Source organism: Crocodylus porosus, unplaced genomic scaffold, assembly GCF_001723895.1.
Source record: "Crocodylus porosus isolate Cpor-Errol unplaced genomic scaffold, CroPor_comp1, whole genome shotgun sequence".
NCBI lineage: Eukaryota > Metazoa > Chordata > Crocodylia > Crocodylidae > Crocodylus > Crocodylus porosus.
Window position 1 is genome coordinate 68,633,719 of NW_017728931.1, and position 9,006 is coordinate 68,642,724.

At 40.9% G+C, this 9,006-nt stretch overlaps 1 protein-coding gene across 2 annotated transcripts in view; it reads left to right on the forward strand.

Annotated features, from left to right (window-relative positions):
• SLC6A15 (solute carrier family 6 member 15) overlaps positions 1-9,006 on the forward strand; it is a 69,566-nt gene that overhangs the window by 811 nt on the left and 59,749 nt on the right. Inside the window, exon 2 of one of the 2 annotated variants that reach the window (XM_019543133.1) lies at positions 2,292-2,346. The exons of the other annotated variant lie outside the window; for it this stretch is intronic. The gene's annotated coding sequence lies outside the window, so the exon portion shown is untranslated. The remainder of the gene's footprint in view (positions 1-2,291; positions 2,347-9,006) is intronic. 2 annotated transcript variants of the gene reach the window in all.

Consider the following 9,006-nt stretch of genomic DNA (forward strand, 5'->3'; position numbering starts at 1 on the left):
AAACTGGTTTAAGATAAACCTGGTTGGATGTAGTATCAGACTTAACTGATTTAGGTTAAATTGGTTTATTGAACTTCTGTCCCATATCCCCTCCAGATTCAAGTTAACTCATAGTCCCCCAGCATACCAGCATACTTTGCTCCTTCCCCATAGCCTCCCCTTCTCCCCCACACCCACAGGGTGGGCCAGCTAGCCTTGTCCCAAGCTGTCTGCTTCAGCCAAGCAGGGAGGCCTGCTCTAGGGCCCCCAGGTTTCTAGCCCAGGACACTGCAGGCTTGTGGATGCATTTATGGAATCAAAAGTGAATGTGTGTTCACTTGCTTATTGCTCCAATCTACGTAGCTTAGACTAGCCTGCAAAGTTTTAATTGATTTTTGACTGTCTGTACTTAGCTTTGGGGATTAGTTATGCCTAGAAGAACCCACCAACTTGGAGGGAGGAATAGGAGGGATCTTCTCAGGGAGAAGAATTCCTTCTGAAATTCCATAGGACAAAGGAGAAGTATATTCATAGCTACCACAGAAAGTGAATCCACTGCTTTGGCGGGGGGATCTGAGTTCTCCAAGCCTCTGCTCTTAAGACAGTAATACATTAAGCAGCATCTCATGCAGGAATGTTCTTGTCCCAAATGAAGTAGAAGGCAAATCTTGTGTTGACTCCAGAGGGAGCAATTTTGGGTCGTTAGCTCTTAATCTTTATAACATTTATATAGTTACAGATTCTAGTGGATGAAAAATACAAACCAAGTGGTTGCTGGCTTCATTTTCTGTAAGGAGATGCCAGACCTGGTTGAACTCGGAATGACTTCACAGACAGTCTTCCCTAAACACTTTTAGGAAGCGATTACTTTAAAAGTGGGTACTGTATATTTTTAGTTATGCTGGTATCCTTTATATCAAAGTACTTTCCATAATGCCCCTTTCTGTCAGGCTTCTCTTTGTTACCCTGCTCTTTTGGTAATTATCCCATGACTTAAGTATCAGTAGCATCCGTTCAGGCAAGTGTATTGGCAGCTATGTAATTCCCTCGAGGTGTGTCATGTGGCTGAACTATTTCTGGTAGTTTAAGGGCTTTTTTAACTACCTTTAAAAGAAAAAGAATCACTTTTAGTGCAGAAGAATACTTTTGCCCTATTAGACACTAAGTTTCATAAAAGCTACAGTGACTTACAGCTTAGCCAGTGTTCACAATTATAGCTGAATCCTATGAGGTTCCTGCAAGGTGCTGAGCGTACTCAGCTGTAGACAGAAGCTTCTGTCTAGAGATAAGTGGATAAGGGCTATCATCTTCATTCTATAGTTGGTGAAACTGAAGTCTGGAGAGGTGAGTTGCCCAAGACGAGAGTGTGCTCAGTGGCAGAATGAGGATATAATTGTGATTCCTAGTTTCTTCTCCAGATTGCTGAATCATCCTGTCTTTCTCATTGCAGTCAATGAGTCTGTGTGCAAATAGCAGGTGAAAGAACTTATTATACGGGACTGAACTGTTCAGTTTGCTGTCACCTTCTGCAGTATGAATGCCATATATTTTCACACACTGCTTTCCACATTCCCTACCCATACTAATACCTGTCCCTGAGGGCAACATGGATCTGAGGGGAACAGAATGTGAACCTCTTCCCACCCAGAGAATGATCGTAGAACAATATCAATTACTTTACTTTTTCTAGTTTTAATATATAGGAACAGTGTATCACACATAAGCAAGACTTCTAGAATATGAGAAATTCTTTTTTCAACTTTATTGTCATCCTTTTATAATACTTTAAAAAGTTCTACATTAATTTTGTCCTTCCTTTATGTAAACATCTAAATGAGGGTTGTGATTTCTGGCCTAGCAATGTTTTAGTATTACTTATGATTTATTATGTGCTATATTTAGATATTTCCACATTTTTTATTAATGTTTTTGTTTTGATAGTATCAAAATAAAGTATATACCATTTAAAAAGAATGAATATAGATTACTTTCTAATACAGCTTCCAGTAGATGAATAGATTGTGTTCTTGGATCTAAACACTTTCAGAGGAAAAGATGTTCCTTTTAAGAGCCATGAATAAAAAAACAACAACTTTACTTTATGTTCAGTTAAGCTTTGCTTAACTCTTTTGTTGAGTTTCACTAGGGTTCCAGTGTACTTTAATACATTAAAATGGCTTTACAAAGAACTTTTTTTAGTTATGCTGGTGCTTTAATTACAGCAACAAGTTCTCTGGGTCATGTGCATTTGTGTTTACTTCCAAATTTGACTGCAAGTCAAAAGATGTTTTGTGTTTTTTTTCTTCCAATAGGTTGTGAAAATTTTGATTATACTACACAATTGGCTTGGAATACAGTACATACCTAGTAAGTTGTGGTTACATATAAATACATATTGTTGGCTGATTTAACATATGCTTCACAAGGGATATTGAGCCTAAGGTCACTAATAGTTGAAATGATGGGAAAAGGGCTTAAGTAATGATGGAAGTCCCTGGTGTGGTAGTGGACAGCGGAGAGCAAGAATGTGCAGGATGACCATAAAAGCGTGTGCTTGGAAGATGTACTAGGAATGTATCTGTTCAGATGCTTCTGCTTATGAAGTTCCTATGGAGCTCTGTTGAACCTTAAACTCTTTTCTTTCTCTTCTAATAAAATCACAGTGTAGTTATTTGCGTTACATACAAATGCAGATTCAAATATAAGGGGTGTGGTCAGTCTTTGGTGGATCTTGACAGCTATTTTTTTCTACTTTCCTATCTGCTTTTATTGCTTTAGCCTTAAACCTCAGAGAAAATTGTTTACTTGAGTTTCTGTTGAAGCCAAGGTACTGTTGGGGTTCAATCAGGCTTGAATTCCCTGATGCAAGGTAGTAATATGCTTTAATTGCTAATAACGTGAATATTTAAACAAGCTGTTTCCTTTCTGAATCTAAGGATTCATTCCACGCCTGCTGAAGTAAATTGCAAAACTCGTACCATCTTCTGTAGAGAAAGATTGTGCCTACAGTTTGGAATATGCAACTGTCAACATGATACTATTTTTTGATATTTCAATAAGAGGAAAACGTCTTAATTGAATCAATTATAAAGTTTTAATTGAATCATTAGGTAGTTTTTTCTAAGACATAGTCTCTAGTCATTTTCTATTCAGTTTGTTTAATGTAGTAACCTTGTTTGCATATAATTGGTTAGGGAATTTCCTTACAATTCTGAGTGCGCTAGCTCTTATTAATAATCACTATTAACTTGTTCATGTTTGCGTACTTTGAACCTTTTTTTAAAGTGAGCCACATATTAATCATCCTTTATACAAAGAGTTTCAATTCTGTAAAGTTTTTTCTAACATCACAAAGACACTTGTCAAATTAATTCAAGACTAAACTGAGGTTTCATAAAAGTGGGGAAAAAAGGAGGGGAAAAAAGGAGGGGAAAAAAAGGTTGCCTTTCTTTGGCTGTTGTTATTGGTGATTTGCAGTGTAAAAGTTTTCCCTCCATTAAAAAAAATAAAACCAAACTGAGATCAACAAAGTTCCCCAAAAGAAAACATGGTACTACTCTTCAGTGTATGCAACTTGTGTGCTACCACAATAGCTCATGCATGGACATGAGAGCATGAAAGTGGCTAGAAACAAAAGTGGTACAAAAACCTGAAGATGCGGAAGTTATATTTTAGCTATTAATCCAAGGTTTTGAAAGGACAGGGAAGATTTATATATATACAGATATATGTAAATCTGTATTTTTTTTAAGCTCTCTTTCCCTTTAAACCTGCTGTAATTGAAAAAGCGTTCTATATCAGATTTACCTTTAGAAAAATTGCCGAAGATCCTGGGAGACTAGTTTGGAGTTAGAAATAAAACATATTTTTAGAAAAACCTTGAAGTAATAATGTTTGTATTTGTCCTAAATCTATAAATGTGTATTAGCTCCAAGCTGTGTAATCATTAATACAGTAGGACTGGTGGTACATGGGCTTTCAGAGCCACAAAACCTTTCACTAACTGGTATTTCCTCCAAGGCTTTTTTTTCTGAAGGTTTGCAGTAGTCAGCTTTTCGTGAACAGTCACCCAGAAAAATGAGGAGAGAGAAAACAGGAAGAAACAAAACTCAACCCAGTCATTTTGACTCAGGGTTAAAGCCTGACCATCTGGGAACTGGATGCAACGCTGCATTCTGTTCTATAGAGTTCCCTGGTTTTTCTCATAGGGTTCTAATGGGATCTCAGCTCCCCGGCCCTGTATCACTCCATTATGCTTTACACCTTGACTTTGGCCCAAGTATATGGTTAACGCCTTCTTGCCTGCTGGTGCTCTGTTAGGTTTTCTGTACTTGGTCAGAAAGGGTTACTCATAGATTTCATGCTATAAAGTGGAACTCATATTTTTTTTACTTTAAAAAATGTTTATTCCCAGATACCTCTCTTTATCTGTTTTTGATTATATGCACTAAATTTTGATCAAATGTGGGAAAGTGTATCCTTTAAAATCACAAAGAAATGCTAGGTTGTTTATACTGTCTGACACTGGACTTTCTTTAGCAAAAATGTTTTCACTATCACTGAGGAACTTTTATTAAAAAGCCTAGTTAGAAGAAAAAAAGTGGTTGCATTTAACCCCACAAGGCAAGATTTTCCATTAAGTTAATGCTGCGTGTTGCTATAAGCCTGCATAGAAGATTTCCAGTAATGCAGTGACACTGCCTCTCTGGAATGGTTATTAGCAGGCGTTAATTCCAGATGCTGGCAGCTCACTGTGATCCTTTAAACTACTGAGGCTAGCGACAGACATTCCAAAAGCCTGAGCCTGAACTAATTCAGTCTTTGCAGGTTAGTTTAACTTGCAGAGTGCGAACCAGTTTGCAAGTAGATAGAAGTTTGGCACATGCCTTCAGTGGCTTAAGCCAGAAGCCCAGAGGCACTAGAACAGCCCTCCCTTCTACAGGGAAACTGAGCTGAGGAGGGGCGTTGTGGCCAGTCCCTGGCAGGTCTGCTCGAGTGGCTACAGCCGGGAGGAATCCCGGCACACAGGACTGCCTGGCCCCAGAGAGGACTCTTAAAAGTGGCCGGGCAGGCTGCGTGGGGCTGCACTCCTCGCCCCTAGCACAGCACCGACTGCCTCTGTCATGGCTTCATGCAGCGCACCTGCAGCTCTTTCCCTTCCCTCCAGCTGGGGTCTGTCAGCTCCAGGGGCCACCACTGCAGCCCTCTCCCCTCTGCTCCCCAGCAGACTGGCTGACACTGGGAAGAGTGAAAGGAGGGAAGAATTAGCCCCTGTCCTGCCCACTTTGCCCTAATTTCAGCCAGTGTCTCTGCTAAGGCCAGTCCCTGCTCTAGGTAGACAGAAGAGGGGTGGGGTCAGCCCTGTATCTGGAGCAGAGAGCCCCACCCAGCCCAGAGAGCATGCTAGGAAGCTGGGGGAGTCTGATTTATCTTAAATCATCAAGGGGTCTTGAACAGACATTGCATAAACCAGTTTGAGCAAAATCAGTTAAGTCTGATACTACATTCAACCAAGTTTATCTCAAAACAGTTTTGGTCATTTTGAAAGTAGTTTATGTGCCCTGACTGTCTGTTCTGTTACAGATTTAAACCAGTCTCTGATCACTTAAACTGATTTATGTGTAATGTCTGTCCCTAGTCTAGATATTGGCTGTACACTAGTGGTTAGGGCATTCATACAAGAAGTGAAAGGCTTATGTTCTAGGCCAGGGGTGCTCAACCCCTGGCCTGTGGGCCAAATCTGCCCCATAGATCCATGGCATCGAGCCCACAGGACTTCCCGTGAGCCAAGAAATTTGGCGGCAGGGAGCAGTGACAATTGATACTGCCATCCCTCCTCCACTGCCAAATTCCCAAGCTCTGTGCAGCCAGATCTGAGCAGGGCCATCCCCCTCTCTCCTGTGCAGCCAAATTGGAGCTGGACCACTGGATTGGGGCCAGGCCATGCCCCCTCCCTCCATGTGGCAGAATCAGGGCTGTCATGCTCCTTTCCCTCAGCATGTCTGGATGGGGGAGAGCAACCCTCTGCCTTCCTTCATGCAGCTGGATCATGCCCCGCTGTGTCCGTTTGTGTACCAGATCTGACCCACAGATGGACCAAGTACAGCCCATCTGGCCCACAGGGCAAAGAGATTGAGCACCACAGTTCTAGGCTTTGTGCAGCTAGAGGAGATTTAAATGAACATCTTTCACTTCCTAGCAAAGTGTTCCAAAAAAAGGCAGGGCTGAAGTTATCCTTTACCTCTTCTGCATTGAAGCTAATGCAGTGGGCATTTAAGAGAGGAATATATGTGGCTCAAGAAGGAAAGCAAGTCAGAGGAATTGTGATTCAGTGACATAGGCACTGCCCTGGTTGCTTCTCCCCCATTCCGTTTCTGCATTATATAGTCATATGAGTGATGTAGAAGGAGCAGTCTCGCCACAATCCAGAACACCCATATCAGTGGGCCACAGAGGAAATCACTAGCTTGCTTTTTTGGCTGCCAACTGAGCCCGGCTTCCACAGGAAATGCAGAAGGTGCACCTCACCTTGCCTAACCCAAGGCCAGAGGCCAGGATTCTTTTCAGATAATTGGGAGATACGGTTCTAACACCCTTTGGATGATTTCCTACTTTTGAGGTAAGTGCTCCAGCCAGTAGGCTATTAGACAGAAAGGTAGGCTTTCCTTCTTCATAAATTTCTAGTCCCAGTTTTTTTGGATTAAAATGTTTAGGGCTTACATAAAAGTATGTGCTTTCACAAATGGAATAGGGTTGCAGCAGACTGCAAGTAGCCATAATGGATCTACTCAAAGACTTATCAGAAGGACAAATCTAATTGCAAAGGTAAAAATAGGGTCTAGAAATGGCACAAAGTACCATGTGTTAGAGATGGAATAGTATCCAGGCCCTTCTGTCCATAATCTGTGATACAATGTTGCTATGGATTCATATAAGATCAGTATTGACAACAGAACCAACACTTACCATGCCAGGTTTTTTAGTGTACTCCTACCCATAATTCCTCCAAATCCTGAAAGTGCAAGCAGAAGAACAATGAAGCTATTGGCAGTTGCATAGCCACATTGGAAGTTACTGATGATAACAACTTATGAATGTAAGAGATGATGAAGTATCCAATCACAATTCAATTTCATATAGTAATAAAAAATATATTACTATACAATGGTTCTTAACCTTTTAAGATTCAAGGTACCCCTTGATATACTCGAGGCACCCTTTGATAGAACTGAGATACTTCAGAAGGCAGGTCTCAGTCTTCACCCTTCTTTTGACTATATAAAAATAATAGAGCAGTTTTTTTGTTGCAAAGCACTAAGAAAGCCCATAACAGGTCAGAATATTTTTAACACTATATATTCCTATGTGAAATCTTTGGATTTATTTTTAGAACAATGGTCACCAGCCAGTGGATCTCGATCCACTGGTAGATCTCAGAGCCTCTTGTGGTTGATCTTGGAGCCTCTTGGCGATGATCCAAGGCTGGGGTGGGGGGCTGAGTGCCCGCGTGCATGCACATGCACGCCCCAGCCCAGCAGGTCAGTCCATGGGGGAGGGAAGGGAGGGAAGGTGCGGGGGCTAGATTGAGGCTCCCGTGGTGAGGGACAGTGCCGCAGAGGCAGGAGCAGGGATAAGCTGAGTGGGGCCCTGGCCAGATGGGACTTACCTGCTGGGGAGGTGTACCCCCAAGTCATTTTTTCTCCCTCTACATCAATCTGCCCCCTGCCCCCCATTCCCCCTCCACAGACTTTCCTGCTGGGTGGGAGGGGAGGAGAGGGGGAAGTGAAGTGGCAGTGGCACACTGTAGATCTTGGCTTGCTTTTAAATGCCAAAGGTAATCTACTTAAAAAGGTTGGAGACCACTGCTTTAGAAACTTGTTTGCACACCTACCAGTGGTGACGTGTGGCATCCCATGGCATCTTTAAAAGTATCTTAAGTATTTCAACTATCCCTAGTTGAGAAGCACGCATATAATGAGAATCATATATATAATATGTGTGTGTGTGTGTAATTAATTGAATGTGTCATGCATGATAGAACAATGGTTAATCATGAATTTCTGTTGACATTGGCCTCATTTACCAGTATAGCTTATACTAAATGGTATTGCTTCACTGAAGACATTTTGAACTTTTTCAAGAATACCTGTGGTATATGGTTTTGTGCTGTTTTTAACATTTGCACAACTGTGAAAAAATTAAGTGTATTTATTAAGTTAAAATATTTTTCCATATTACAACCAAGGAATCTATTACAGCAAGGAGTAGAAGTCCTATAGTAAAATATTTAGGTAGATTCACCTCTGCAGCTGAGCTCTACGAAATACTGAAAGGAAGTTGTAGTTTTTTGATTCTGTGCCACATGGATTTGCTAAAGATTGGAGGAGATGATGAATGACTCTAATTTATACCATTCGCATGAGAGAAGAAAAACTCAAATGTGTCTAAAATCAATTAACTCTGGAAACACAAACACTAATCAAAACATTTTGACATGGTGTCACTCCAGGGAAGAATTAAGTTTGTTTGACTGTATTAACTGCAGTTAAGTACCTTTAGATTTCTTGTAAGATTAATCTTAACTTTAAATTTCCTGGATTTTACCATAGAGACAAGGTTTAGAGTTAAAACTGGCCAGCACCATAATCACAACTTGCTTTGGTTGACAGTAATATCTGTCAAAGGAGTATTCTCACAACTATACCCAGATCAACTGAAAAGCAAGTAGAAACTACTAGGGTATGCTATAACTACTGTAGGGGAACATGGGACTAGAAAGGTCTTCTCAAACCATTAAGTCTAGTCCTCTAAACTTTTCCCCGTTTTTAGAAGATATGCACTATGGGTACTATTCCTGAGCTGATAGGTTTATTTAAGATCCATTCTACAGGAGTTGCTATTTCACATGCCATCTTTTTCAATATTAGTGTTATAGGATGTAGATTTTCAGTCCCCCCTCTGATGCCCCTGATTTCATAGTTTCATAGTTTCTAGGGTCGGAAAGGACCTGAGCAGATCATCTAGTCC